Genomic DNA, 14,513 nt, shown 5'->3' with positions numbered 1-14,513 from the left:
ATGGTCAAAGAAACAGTCAGAGATGCCCAGTCCTCCTCCTCTGAGGGGAAAGGCAACGATTGGGGCATGAATGCATAGCAACCAAAGAGTATTCATTCTGTTTGGTTTTGTCAGGATTTGACAGCATTAAGAATAGTGGGGTCTCTGTGGGGCAGGCTGAAAGGACAGAGGGAGGGTGAAAGAGGAGGAGGAACTGTGTAGCATGCAGATGGACTGGTTGGTTAATTCCCCTGGGGTTAAAAGAAGAAAGATCAGGAACAGCATAAACCAGCATGGGAAAAAGGACTTCCAGGAATTGCTAAGACAGTAACAGAGATCAGGACAAAGAAGGTTTAAGGAACAAATCTGAAAAAGAGTTTGAAGCCCAAGCATGATTTTAACACCTTAGTTTGACCAACTATCTTGAACCATCTCCATCTATTCCTGAAAAATAAATGTGATAGGACATCTCTTGTCACAGAGGACACCTCTTCAGCTGTCTATGATTCCAGCCCTCCCCCGAACACCTAGTTCCTACTACCACTGGAAGAGAATGCACTGGAGTGTATTTTCAACAGGCATTTGAGAATGTCACTTAGCACAGCCCCAGGGAGCACCGAGTCAATCTTCTTATCACACTCTGTGTGAGTGGATCTTTCTTCTTACATTTGATACCAGTGCTCCAACCCACATATGGAGCTGATTTAACCCCAGGCAAATCTGGAACCACAGAGAAAAAAGGTATGGAGGAACCTCAGGACACCGTCTAGTTTATCCCTTACCATGAAGTAAGATGAGAACTAGAACTAAACCATGTATGGCAAATAGCCACCGAAAGCTTTTTAAAAGTTTTCTCATGATGGAATCTTCACACTCTCACCATGCAACACATTTCAGTTTTTCACTATCATGGCCAGTTTATTTCTAGCCTGAGTCTTCCTTGCTGCAGTTTAAGCCCATTATTTCTTATCCTATCCACCATGAATGAGAAGAACTGTTTATTACCTTTTTCCTTTCAGCAGCCTTTGATAGACTGTTACCTCCTTCCCTCTCCGGCCTTCTTTTCTGTTGGCTAATTTACCCAAATTCACTCAACATTTTTTCAGACATCATACTTTGTCAGAACACTGATTACTTTCATTACTGCCCTCTGGACTCCCTTTCTTTCCAGGCTCCTGCTTTATTTAACGGGTAGTGCTGGAGAAAAAAACCAAAAATTAAAAAAGACGTGCCCACATATTTCTGAGAATGGACCTTCAGATTTTTTTCTACAGATCCGAAGTCAACACCATGTTTTCACTGGATTATTTTCTCTGTATTTCTCTTCTATTACTCTTTTGTCACTTCCCAAAGAGGTTCATGGTAATTCCTGTCTCTTCACAATGCACTAGCCTCTACTGTGAGGGCCTGACAAGGCCCTGCTCCTTTTAGTGAAGGTGGACTTACTCATGACTTCACAGTGCCACACACAGGGCAGTGGGCAAAACAAGGGTTTGTCAGCCCAAGCTTAAATAAAAGCAAAGCAGCCCAAAAAGACTGCTGTGTTGTCTGAATGTGTATCCTGTTATTGAGAAATTTGCTTTATCACCAGGTAAGATTTAAGGATAAAAGAATACATTCACCTAAAAACACTAATTTTCAAAAATGAAAGTGAGTCGTAAAAAGATAGAACAATGTTATTAAGATCATCCTTAACTTAAGAATCCTCTGTTATGACTTCAGCATAGTTTACTTCAGACTCTATTCCTCTAGATGAGTCAGAAGTGAAAGAAAGTGTTTGCAAGATGGGCACTTCCAGGAAAGTTGCTTTGCTATGCATTGTTTATACCAAAATAGAGTGTTATCATTGCTGTAAGTTCTCTTTTTTGACATCTGAATCATGCCATGAAATTAATAGACTTCAATAGTAATTGTGCCAGAGTCAAATGCCTTGTAATGCTTTAAAACCTTCATGCATTTGGAAATGTCTTCACAGTCAAATCAGGGCCATTTATTTCTTGAACCGTCAACATTACTAAAAGCAAAGAACGGAAGTATGAGCCAATGTACATTTGTTCTTACTGTCTCCATTTCTATTTCTACTGCTACCATAAACAAGTCTGCAATGGAACATGCTGGATTAGTTAAGCCCTGCATGAACCCAGTATCTGGAGCAGGCCAGGGAGGAAATAGGGCAACTGAGCCACAGAAGGTAGATGAAGGGGTGGAAGAGGGAGCAGGGAGCAGCAACAGAACTGGAACATGGAGCAACTAGGGCCAGTGATTGTAAGGGAAGGAAAGTTGAGATCCACCTTTGATAATACTGTAAGAAACAGAGGAGCAGCACAGACTAGCATCCATACCATGGGGTTTATTCCCTGCAGACAGCTGTAATGAAATGCCACACCATATATGTTATTAATCTCCAATGGAATCGCATCGTTGCCCCTATAGCATTCCTTCACATGATGTCTGTGTGCAACATGTATCTCCTTCAAGCTGGACTCAGTTTAGAAGCTTTTGGTGCATTTGGGGATAAAGAGCAAAAAGCTGTTCACTGCACCACTTGAAAGTGCTTGCAGAATTGCTGTCCAGATTTCCAACACAAAATGGAAACATTTTCATTTTTATCCTTTGTCAACGTTTTCTGAGTTACCTTGGACTCATTGTCAGACAATATTCAGAAGTCAGCTCCACCTCCAGCTTTGCCGAAGTGAAGACAGTTCCTGCTGCTGCAAAGGAGTGGTATGGAGCAGTTTCTGTTGCCTGTGTCATGCAGAAGCACTGAGCTGGTCCCAGTCCATACTATTCACCAGGGAAACAGGCACTTAAGGCTGCTAGTAAGCATTTGGATATGTGGACAGGAGCCAGCCAAAAGGGCCCTGCAGTAGGAGGGGCCATGCACAGTGGGATCAAGCTGGACTCAAAATGGGGCAAAAGAGCATCTGGAGGACCATCAAGGAGAGGACAGTCAGGAATTACCTCCACATGAACCTGAAAGCATATTCATTCAAGGTGTAGTTAGTGTTTTCCCAGTAGGACTTGTTAGTATTGGCACCATGTAAAATGCAGTGGAACAAAGGCATAAAGTCATGCTGTACCTGGCTGCAAGGAACTTCCAGGAAGATGAACATTTAGTACCTTGAATATATAAATACCTTTCTTATATAACAAGATTTGAGTTATGTTTCTTAAAGCCTTGGTGAAAAAAATCGATCACAGCTCAGTCTCTCAGTGAATATTGTTGCAGAAGCAAAATTACTTTCTTATATGACTGCCATGCATAAGCCTTTCACCCCTTTTGTTCTCAGTACACCAATCAGCAAGAATGGCTGATTTCAAGCCTTAACTTCTGCTCTGAGGAGACCAGGGATACTGCTGGAATCCAACAGTCTTTTCCCAAGCACAAGCCCTTTACCAGGCTCCCTCTGCAGCAGGTGACATTAACACTTTTCCATATATTTGTCCTGAAAGAAATGTTTTTGTTTCACAGACTATTCACTGACATATAGCTCCCACAGCTAATCTTAAAGTGCTTTCTAACACCATAAACTATACATGTTACAAAGATTAGAGCTGAACAAATATTTCACTATAAATCATTTGTTCAATAAATTTCATATTTTTCTTTTATCTATTTGTGAACTGTCTGCAAACTGCAAGCCAAATTCCCAAATTCATTCATTAGTCAAAACTGCCCATGAATTTCTCCTGCAGATAGTTTTTACCCTGCAGGCCATTCATGGACAGTTTGTTATGAATAGCCTCAATTCAATGCTTGGTTAGTTTAGCTGCAGCAGTCATGTGGATGCGTCTCTGTTCTGAATGAAAATTCATTTTCAAATATGAACCAGTATTCACAGTGAATTTCTCCCTCTGTTCACTTAGCCCTGGGAGGAATCAGCCTAGTCCATATAACAGGGAGGGTTAAGCTGTCCCCATCAGCGCAATGGACCTGGAAAGGAGTAGAGTGATGTCCAGTTGAAACCGTTCTGCGTAAAGGCAGGATGGGAATACTTTGCTGCACATTTGTGAAATGTCAGAGCTGATGTCCTCACTCTTTCCTGAAGGGTGACCACCAGAGATAATTAGGACGATGGCCACATCTACAGTGCAGCATCACTTTATGTAGCACAAGGATGTATGTTCTCCTGTTACTCAAGAAAGATGGATGCTTTCTCCTTAGCATTCTCATAATGAAGTAACATGGGTGAGTTCTGAGTTACATCCAGACCTAGTTTCCTCTTGCCAATCTGCTTTCCAGTGGGTTAGTCCATACAGCATGTTTCCAGGGTGTTTGTAAGCATCCTTCGCCTCTCTGGAGAAGAAAGTACTGTGTTACAAACAGTAGCTTGAAGTTTGAGCTACCATTGAAGAAGTCTGTAGGCTTCTCCTGTCCTGTTATCTGTCTCCAGCAGATGTTCTTCTCATCAAATCACCGTGTTGCAGAGTGCTGATGGCAGTTCTGACAAATTCAGCTCCTACTCACACAGGGGTTCTAAACAGCCACCCAGCTGCATCTGCTGGTCCTGCTTCTTCATCATCAGCATGCCAGGGCAGCAACACCCTAAAAATCTCAGACAGTTAATGACAAGGATTATGTGTGTCTCTCAATACCACTGGTGTGCACTTTGGAAGAGATTTCTCAGGCTGATAAAACATTGTGAGACTTCTTCTCTTATTTCTGAGGTTTGAATTTCTCTGTGTGGCTATTTTCATAATAGAGAAGCAAATCCAGAGGCCTTTTCAGCTGAGATTTCAGATAAATAGATCACCAGCTAGGAGAGAATAGCAAATGTCTGCAGCTGGAGAAAATGCTAACTTTAAGTTGAGAAACTCAAAGCCAGAAGAAATAGAACAAGGTAATATGGAGAAAGAGGGAAAAAATAGCCAAACCCAGAAAACAAATGCCCAACCTGAAAGCTTTTCATTTTGTGATGGAAAATGTTTGTGTTCTTTCCCATGAAAAGCATACCTTTGCTGTGAAAATATTGCATGAAAATTTCATATGATCCTTTTACCATCTTTCCTTTGTGTGCCAAACAGTTTCAAAGGTCTACTGCAGGCTGAATAAGTTATAAACATTTTCAAGCTTCCATTTGAAAGATATTTGCATTCATTGTGCAAGAAAAGCCCTAATGCAGACCTCTCAGAAAGCACACACAAAAAAATCCCATATCTAGACCTGTATTACCTTGAGCTTTGACCACGAAACACATTGAGCCTCAGTCTATCCAAGAAGCTGCTGCCATTATCCTCTCCAACACCTTTTGTTCAAAATGCCTCCACACCCACCCTTCACCAGTTCTCTTTCCCCTTTGCAGTCCATTTGAAGCATTTTGCCCTCGACAACCCATCTTCCACCCACTTCCCTGCACCTGTGTCTTCGCTCAGCTTTCTAGTAGCACCTTTGCTGAAGCCTTTTGAGTAGACAGTCTCTCACCTCTTCCAAAGGGGTCCTGTGACCAAAGATGCATCCCTGATCCCTTCTGTGAAGCTGTTCTTGCCATTCTACAAGTCTCTCCCTCGACGAGATTTGACTTTCCAAGGTCTTCCCTCAGACACCTCCTCTCGGAAGAGCATTCCTCTGCTCTTCTAAACACACAGATGTTACTGAATAGGAAACTATAAAGGCACACGTGAAATGTGCCCTCTCACTCTTCTTACTGTCAGTCTTCTTGCACCCTTCAGAAGAGCAGACTCTAAACTCCTTGGAACAACTGCCATGGCCTTTTTCTATCTTTAAAGGTTCCTACCACTTTTATCATGATAAGAAACAAACAAACAAAAAAAATCCAACAAACAAACAAAAAAAAATAAGCAGTACTTCACCTAGGATGAAAATTAGATGCTGCTTTGTATTGCAGCAGCAGCTGTTAAACAGTGAACAGCAAAGCTGCATCTCAGCAGGGAAGAATGAGAGGGAAAAGCCTGTAGCTGGTTAAAACTACTTTGGTAGGAATTTATGGAGGTAAATATTTTACCTTTATAACTGTAAAATTTCATCAGATTCATGGGGTTTACTTGCTGGGACACCATGATACCCACCCAGGTCATATCTGTGAGTCTTATCAAAAACAAACAAACCAAACTAATCTGCAAACAAAACACATGACATTTTTTAATAACTGGGAAGAAATTGTGCATTCCTTCAAAATCCCACTGCTTCCCTCTCTGTGCACTGCCTGCTGCCACCCCAGCCTTGGAGCAGCTCAGCACAGCCCTTCATCTAGGCAAGCCCTTCTCTCTACCAAAGCAGGAGGGTGGTGGATCCCAGCTGGAAGTGCACCTGCTTCCAGACTCCTTCACCCCTCCCCAGGAAACCCAGAGCATTTTTCCTCTCTGACATTGGCCTTGGAAGACAGGAAGGTTGCACCCAAGGGTGCCAGTCCTTCCTACGCAGCAAATGAATGATTACAAAGGTATTGTACTAGAAGGCAAAGGTAAAAAAGTGCATTGCTGGCACCTCTCTTATTTGATTTTATTTTTCCCCTCCAACCCTTTCCTTCAGAGCTATGTGAAACGATAAGAGTAGGGGAGAGATTTCGCTTAAATTAGGTTTACAAATAGCCCAGTGAATAGGGAAATTAGATGCATATGCTGCATGTTAAAGTGTCACCGCCACGCAGCCCGATGCGACCGGAGTTTGGAAGGCAGCCGGGGCCCCGGAGATCAGGTGCAGCGCTCTGTCAGTCAGGAGGACGCCGGAAGGTTTCTGGAGCGGGGCTGCGAAGCGCTGGGTGCTGCTGCCCCCCGACGGTCCCTCCCCGCAAGCGGCGCTTTGTCCCGGCTCTGGCGGCTCAGACCGGGCTGAGAAGCGGCTCCTGAGCCCCCAGCGCCGGGGGCCGAGAGGCACAGCGGCCAGGCCAGGGAACCGCGGGGCAGCAGGGGTGACCCCGAGAGAAATCGTCATTTTCGATCGTTTTGAATGCAGTCATGGTCTATTAAAAATGACAACTCGGGGCTCTCCATTTATTCCCTGCCACTGAGATTTATTTTCTGTCCAAAAATTTTATTTTTTTTTCTTAATTCCCAAACTTCATCTGGCAGCTGAACATCAAGATCTGGTTTTGATACCTTGCAGTAAGGATATGTGTTGATGGTTGAAGCTGCTACCTCGGCAGCCTCGGAGACCAAAGCTCTCTATCCACAAGGTATTCACATAGCACAGTCTGTCTACATAGTATCATGGCTAGCTTCTTTCAAACACTGGCTCTTGCCCACTCAGCTCACACACTCTGTGTAGCAAAAAGACACTGTACAAGCTCACAAGGACAACTAGTCTCCTCATCCTGCCTGGCCTACTTGGTAAGCCTGCTCGCAGGGGGGGATCAGGTTGTTTTCATTACTCCTTTTATTTACTATCCTTGATGAATTACAGCTGACATGAAGGCCATTTATATTTCATGTGCATCCCTTTAGAGGGGGGAAAGTTTGGATGCAATGTTCATCATTTGGGGCTTGTTATCAGCATTTGGTCAAGGGTTCTGGTTCTGCCTCTGCTCTTGTGAGATCACACTTGGACTAGTGCATCCAGCTTTGGGACCCCCAACATAGAAGGGATGTGGACCTGTTGGAGCAAGTCCAGGGGAGGGCCACAAAGATGATCAGAGGACTGGAACACCTCTCCTATGAAGGCAGGCTGAAAGAATTAGGGTTGTTCAGCCTGGAGAAGAGAAAGCTCCAGGGAGATCTTACAGCAGCCTTCCAGTACTTAAAGGCATCTACAGGAAAGATGGAGAGTCTTTTTACAAGGGCATGATAAATCAAGGGGGAATGGCTTTAAACTGAAAGAGGGTAGAATCAAATTATATATTAGGAAGAAATTCTTCGCTATGAGGGTGGTGAGACACTAATACAGATTGCCCAGAAAAGTTGTGGATAACCCATGCCTGACAGTGTTCAAGGCTAAGCTGGATGGGGCTTTGAGCAACCTGGTCTAGTGGAAGGCGTCCTTGCCTGTGGCAAGGGAGCTGGAACTAGATGATCTTCAAGGTCCCTTCCAACCCAAACCATTAAATGATTCTCTGATTCATACAGAAGCTCTGCACCTTGGAGGCAGGTCAAACCCCAAGAGATAAGCCTATTACATAGGCACCACTTTCATTACAAGGTGTGCTGCCATTGCCATTGAATTACAGACGTGTGGACAAGACTCAGTTGTCCTCTTCAGAGATGGTAGAACAAGGTAATTGGGTCCTGGTGAAATCACTGGACTCACCATCCTTATAAATCTGACAACCAGCCCCCAGAGTTCCCTCCAGAGACTCACACTGGACCTCAACATGAAACTGGGAACATGGGGAGAGATGGTAGTAATGGGTAGGAGACACAAGATAGATGAACAGAGGAAGGATGGGTGAGGTAGAGCCCACAGAGTTGAAAGCCAGAGTGAGGAAAAGCAAACTGGACAAGAGGCTTCAGCCACATGGACTAGAAGAGACAGGGCTAAAAATGGTAGGAAAAGGGCTAAAGATGGTAGGGGACAGGTTAAAAAACGGGTGAGGGTTTGGAAGAGAAGGAATAGACTCCACAGAGAGGGAACATAAATATCAGCAGTAGGAGAGGCAAAACAGAGGTGGGGTACAAGAGAAAACTTCCTCTCTAAGGCAAACACCAAGAGAGGAAATAGAGAGGATAAATAGATGGAAGGGGGAAGAGGTGGAGAAAAGCAGAGAGGCCTGAGAGCAGGAGGCTAAGGGAGTAGGACACCGTGCCTTTGGGACTTGGCTTGAAAAGACAGCTGTCTTGGGAATGAAGCATATGAGGAAGGACAGCACAGAGAAAGATGCAGTTGCCCTTGTCTGTGCTGTGGCTGTCACTGTGCAAAGGAACTGTATTCACTGTGAGGGCTCCCAACAACTGTTTTCACCAGCTCACCTCTGAACACACTCCACAACTGCAAGTAACCAACATGCTGGGAAGCTGCAGCCACCCTGTCAGGAGCAGCCCGGACAACAGAGCTGATGCTTCTACCTGGTATACTGAAAGAAAGCTGTACCACCAGTGCAGCATTGAAGTCTTCACACCAGTTTACAGAGAAGACTGTTTTTGTGCCATTCCATAGAGCAGCAATGCTCCTTCAGTCCATGGGCAAGTCTTAAAACCCACCTGTTGCTTTCCAAACCCATTGATTGGATGATGCATATTTCAAGGTCATGGCAACCAAAGCTCTCTGTTTTCTATAGGGAGTGTCAGAAACATGAAACCCAAAGCTTTTCTTTTTCTCCAGTTAGCAAAAAAGGTTTATCTTTCCATCCAGGCTTGAGAAGGGCTATGGGGTTAGCTGGGAGCCATACCTGGGAGCGATAAGACTGCTAGCCAGGTGTACACTAACCACAGCTCTGCCTGTGGAGGTAATACACTCTCCTGTGCTTCGGGAAGCACTCCTCTGGGACTGAGATTGCTTGGTAAAACCAGCCCCCCTTTCCTGTCCCCTGGATGAAGCCACCAGGTTTGCAAGGGTTACTGTAACTGAATTAAATCCCTTCTTGCATCCTGTAAGAGCAACTTTGAATGTGGCTGGTAACCTACTTTAAAGAGCTGCAATGCCAACAGAGAGGAGGTGAACAAATTAGTTCAGTTCCTTGAAAATATAGGCGAGGACTAAGGAAAATCCTAGTCTCTGGATACAAGTTAATGAGAAGTACAGGATTCTGTATATTCCTGTATACAGTCTCTGCAGCATCTGGCAAAGTTAACACTCAGGGCTGGCAATGTGCATATGGAGAAATACATAGATTATCCTTAAAATATAAAACTCTTACAAAGCAGTCAGTCAAAACCAATGCTGGAAACGTTTCCTTTTATACCTGTGCCTAGTGAGACTGTGGACTCTCTGAGCAGAGATCTTTAAGAGCAAGGTAACCATCTTTCAGCAAGGGATTAAATATAGTTGGACTTCTTAGATCAGACCCGGTGGGGGTTGTGTGCGCACATACGCATGTGTATGGGTGTGTAGATTAGATGGGGTTTTTCTAAGTCATCCTCAAGCCTGCTCCTTATGATTATATCAATTTTCCAGGTGGGGAGCAAAAGTCTCAGTGAAACTAAAGCTAATATTTTCACTCTCAGGCTCCTACGTTCAGATTAACCATTAGGTCTGTCTCTGACATGCACTCCAAGCATCCAGCTGTGGCCCCCCAGGATAGGTGTCTACTTACCTCAGGTAATGCAGCAAGTCAATGACAAGATGAGAGTGAAACCCAGGTCTGACTAGGACCCCAGCAGCAGGTTTGCTGCATCACGAGCACCCAGTGTATTTGTCTTCATTTAATGTGCTATTTTTTCTATCCTCTTGAGTAATTTCCTTCTCTTAAAGGATATAAATCACATACCTACAAAGTAAAGAATTATTTAAAGAACATTTATATTTAAGCTCAAAAAGGAGTTTGAATTTAACTCCCTAATGGCTGAGATGTGACTGGTTGTTGAATATAACTTGGCTTCATTACATGAAGATGTTTTATGGCTTCAATACCAGCTGGCCTGCAAACCAGTGTTCCATACACTGGGGTGCTACTGTGGGTGAATACCCTTGCTGCAAGTTAACTTAATACTGCCTTCATTCATTTCCCCTAAATCAAACTATGCTGCTCTCAGCCCCAAATGCACAAGTCAGGCTTTGCCCCAACTTAACTCAATCAGTTTAACAGCTCCATTTCATTGTGTGCCACTCTCAGGTGGAGACAAGGTAACAGAGGTTTCTTTTTACTTCTCTAAGTCACACCACAATTTCATTTTGTCCCTGATCTTATTGCTGACAAAGACTGGGGGAGGAAATGCAGGAGTGGAGCCATTCCCAGTGGAATAGCATTGACTTCAATAGTATTGACAGTAGCAAGTGTTAAAGGTAATCTGTTAGTGGGAAAAGGAATACTCTTCCTGCTTATAAAGTACAGCTTAGGAGCAGAAATACCACCATAAGTTTTAAAGGAATAATGAAAAGGACATGAAACAAATTAATACATTGGGAAAAATCATAGTGACCATGTTCTAAACAACTTAGCAACTATTCTCTCACACTACTACCTTGTGCAGCAGTTGCATTTGTGCTTCACTCTAACAAACAATGGATTTGCTCTGAATAACACAAGTCTAATGCTGAGATTTCCATTTATGAGAATTGAAATATGATGCAAAGGTGCAAGGCCATTACATGTACAAGACAGACAGTCACTGATAACTTCCAAAATCCTTTGGAAAAGAAAAGAAAACATAAATCTACAGTCCAAGAATCCTTTGTGGCCAACAAAAGTAATTTAAAACTCGCAGAGACTAATTTGATCAATTTTAATGCAGACCTCAAACTCCCTACTCAGAAATATGACACAGCCATCAGGCACTGCAGCTCCTTTCCAGCCAGAGGACAAGGAACTTCATGTCACTTGAAAGAAAGGTTAGACATACTGTGTATCTGGTGTGTGCTGGGGAGAGATGGAGCCACAAAATTTATATCAAAACTCAGCTGAAAGGCTACCAGAAAAGCCCCATGGGCTGTATGTTCTTGATTTGACTGACAAGAATAGAAATGAGGGCATGACATGGAAATCCTGATTATGAGTTGCAATTCAAAAGTAAACAGTATTTGTTGAGTAGCTGAACTTTGAACTGTGATTTGGACCATTTCATACACCATCTTTAGTAAATACAAATCTGGAACCAAGCTCTGATTTGTGGTATCCCAGGAGTCCACTTCCTGGGGCTGGAGATGGTTCTTTGAAAAGTGAAAATCTTTGGAATCTTAGTCACATCCAAAATCTATTAGGGTCATGTTTCCTATTTCCCATCAACATGTAGCTGAAAAGAAAATCAAACTTGGGAGGTTTGCATTTAATCACCTTGCTTTTTGAACCAAAGCTTTGCCAGACTTGCATGAGCAAGTACTTTGCTCTCGTATCTGACCCCAAATTCTGCCTGACCTTGATGTTGCAACTAATCTGGGCCCATTAATGAGCGTGGACATGGTTGCTGGTTTCACAAGGTCAGTGCAGCCTTGAATCCTCAGAGCTGGCTGGCAGGCACATAGTTAGTTTGCAGTGGCTCTTCCACTGGGTGCTCTTCTAAGCTATGAAACGCTGCCTTGACCTGGAGGAGCTAGAAAACTCAGCCAGGCAGCTCCTGTCAGCCTCACAGGGCAGTAGAACAAATTTAAGCCAGTTGTGAGCCCATAAGAAGTCAGTTGAACTGATGGATACAGTTAAATAAGGAGGCAGCAGCTCTTTACACAAGTTTTGTCCTATCTTTTCCCCAGCATTGCCCATGTCCCAGTCCATCCCCCATTCCCCCTGCCTTTGAACCACAGACCATCACAACAAGAGGAGGAACAGGGAAGCTAAAGGCAAGCTATGGTTAAAACCATTTGCTTCTGGGACACAGACAAAGTACTCAAGCCTCTTCACCACATCATAGCAGATACAACAGTACTGAGGGCAGATCCTAAGTAACAATAATAGGAGATAAAAAGGAAGAGGTGTTTATACTCAAGAGGCAGAGAACTTTGTTCTTGCAGGACCACAAGGGAAAAAAACAACCTACGAGCTAGTGAGGAGGTGCAGCCTGGTGCAGACTAACTGAACGAGTGAACGGGAGTCGATGTAGTTCTTCATCCCTCCAGAGGATGTCATCATAGAGCCACCAAAAAGGGTGATCTTTGTGACCCAAATCTGGCAGGAGAGTGAGTTAAATGACTAATGTGCAACCGCTCTTCGAACAGTAGACCCAAACCTCTCTGCTTACTTTCCCAGAAGTAACCAATTTTCTCTAGCCAGTGTGGAACTGGTGGAAGGATAGAGGAGCGGCGAAACCCACAGTAATTTGGGAGATATGCAACAGGCTAGCCTGGAAAACAAATGGAATGTGTGCTCTATGTGACTTCACTGAGCAAAGGCATGGGACTTTCACGTGATTTACAATCCTGCTTTCAACCTGTTTCAGTGTCCCTGAGCATGGATGGACATATGGAGCACGCATTCACACAACGAAGGTGAGGAAACAAAACTATGGACATGGAGATTACGTTTACAGATAGCAGGAACAGGCTGCATTCTGCAGCCTTGAGCAAGGGCACCCAGGAAAGCACTGGTGGGAGATCTATGTGCTTCATCATCCTGTTCACCCATTCCTGTTGTTTGTGTCACAAAAAGGTAGTCTTTGATTTTGTACATATTTTTCCCTACAGCAAACCCCAGCCAAAAGAAAGAAGGACTGATGACATTCATGGCACATTTCTGTAATAGTTTCTATCCCTAATGAGACATCTTAACTTTGAGAGTCTAAACTCACACTGGCTTTTCTGCTAATTCTACACACTGCCGCTTTTGGTCCTTCATGTGGGTCACAGGGGCATACATGCCTTCGCCACAAGGCTCAGTCCAAGAAGAGAGGAGAGAATCCCAAATGGAAAGGCTGCACCAGTGATGCTGAGCACTAAAGAAGAGTCTCTAGGCTACCATACAACCTTAGAAACTGCCACAACTTAAAGAAACTGCTGCTGCAACCCAAATCACACACCTTTTCCCCATCTCAGGTGTCCACATGGACAACAACCTGGTGATTGCTTGCCAAAGGATCTTGAAATGTTTCAAGAAAAATAGCTACCTGAGAGAAACTCTGCAGATATTGGTAGTATCCAGGAAGACAGACTGTGCAGATCAGCCCTTGTACCAAACACACTAGGTTTAGATACAAGCAAGGTAAACTACAGAGCCTCTGGGCTTTACTGTATTAGGCCAATGTTTCTCTTTGTGCATGCACCACATCAGTTTTCCCATTAAAGTGTATCAATTAAGTCATCATTAAGTGCATCATTACAATTAAGTGTATCACTAAAGTCATCATCCCTTCCCAAGTATGATTTAATAAGGCCAAATCCAGGACCTGACCCAGACTGCATCTGGTTCTAAAGAATCACTTGCCAGCCAGCCATGCAAGCTGCATCTTAATCTCTCTTCTTTGCTGTTATTACTTTCGAGGGGGTGGGTTTTTTTTTTTTTTTGCTTGTTTTTTACATGGATAGATTAAATTTCCTGCCAACCCACTTTCTCATTCAAACATGTTACAGAGGAAGTGGGAGGAAGGAGGAAATCCGGAACAAACAACAAGCAGAAAATGGCATTAGAAGGCTTAGTGAAGAGTCTGATCCTTAGCCATGCACACGACCCCATTCCTGCACATCAGCAATGCTCTCTACCACAGGGAAAGGAAAAGTGCTTTTTTATCTGTCCTTGTCTATGGAAACACATCAAAGAAAATATGCCAGAACCCCAGAGTTGGGAAGTCCCAAGGCTACCAAGTTTCTCCTCCTAAAAAAACTGCATTCACCAGTCCACACACGAAGCTCTTGCCACGTATTATCTCCCACTCCCCTCCATGGCTGCATAGGTGATCTAAGGAAACCTTTCTCTGCACTGCCCACCAGCTGACAAGAGGTCTGAGCTAGTACTAAACCTCAGGAAACACCTTCCATGTGCACTCCCTTGCTTAGGAGCTCATAGACCTGGTGATTCTCAGTAACTCCCTGCAGGCACTTGCATTGCACAGAGGCAGACATGGAA

Source organism: Manacus candei, unplaced genomic scaffold (genome assembly GCF_025592945.1).
Source record: "Manacus candei isolate 608988 ecotype Guabito, Panama unplaced genomic scaffold, ASM2559294v1 h1tg000014l, whole genome shotgun sequence".
NCBI classification, from domain to species: domain Eukaryota; kingdom Metazoa; phylum Chordata; class Aves; order Passeriformes; family Pipridae; genus Manacus; species Manacus candei.
Note: the sequence above shows the minus strand (reverse complement) of the source record.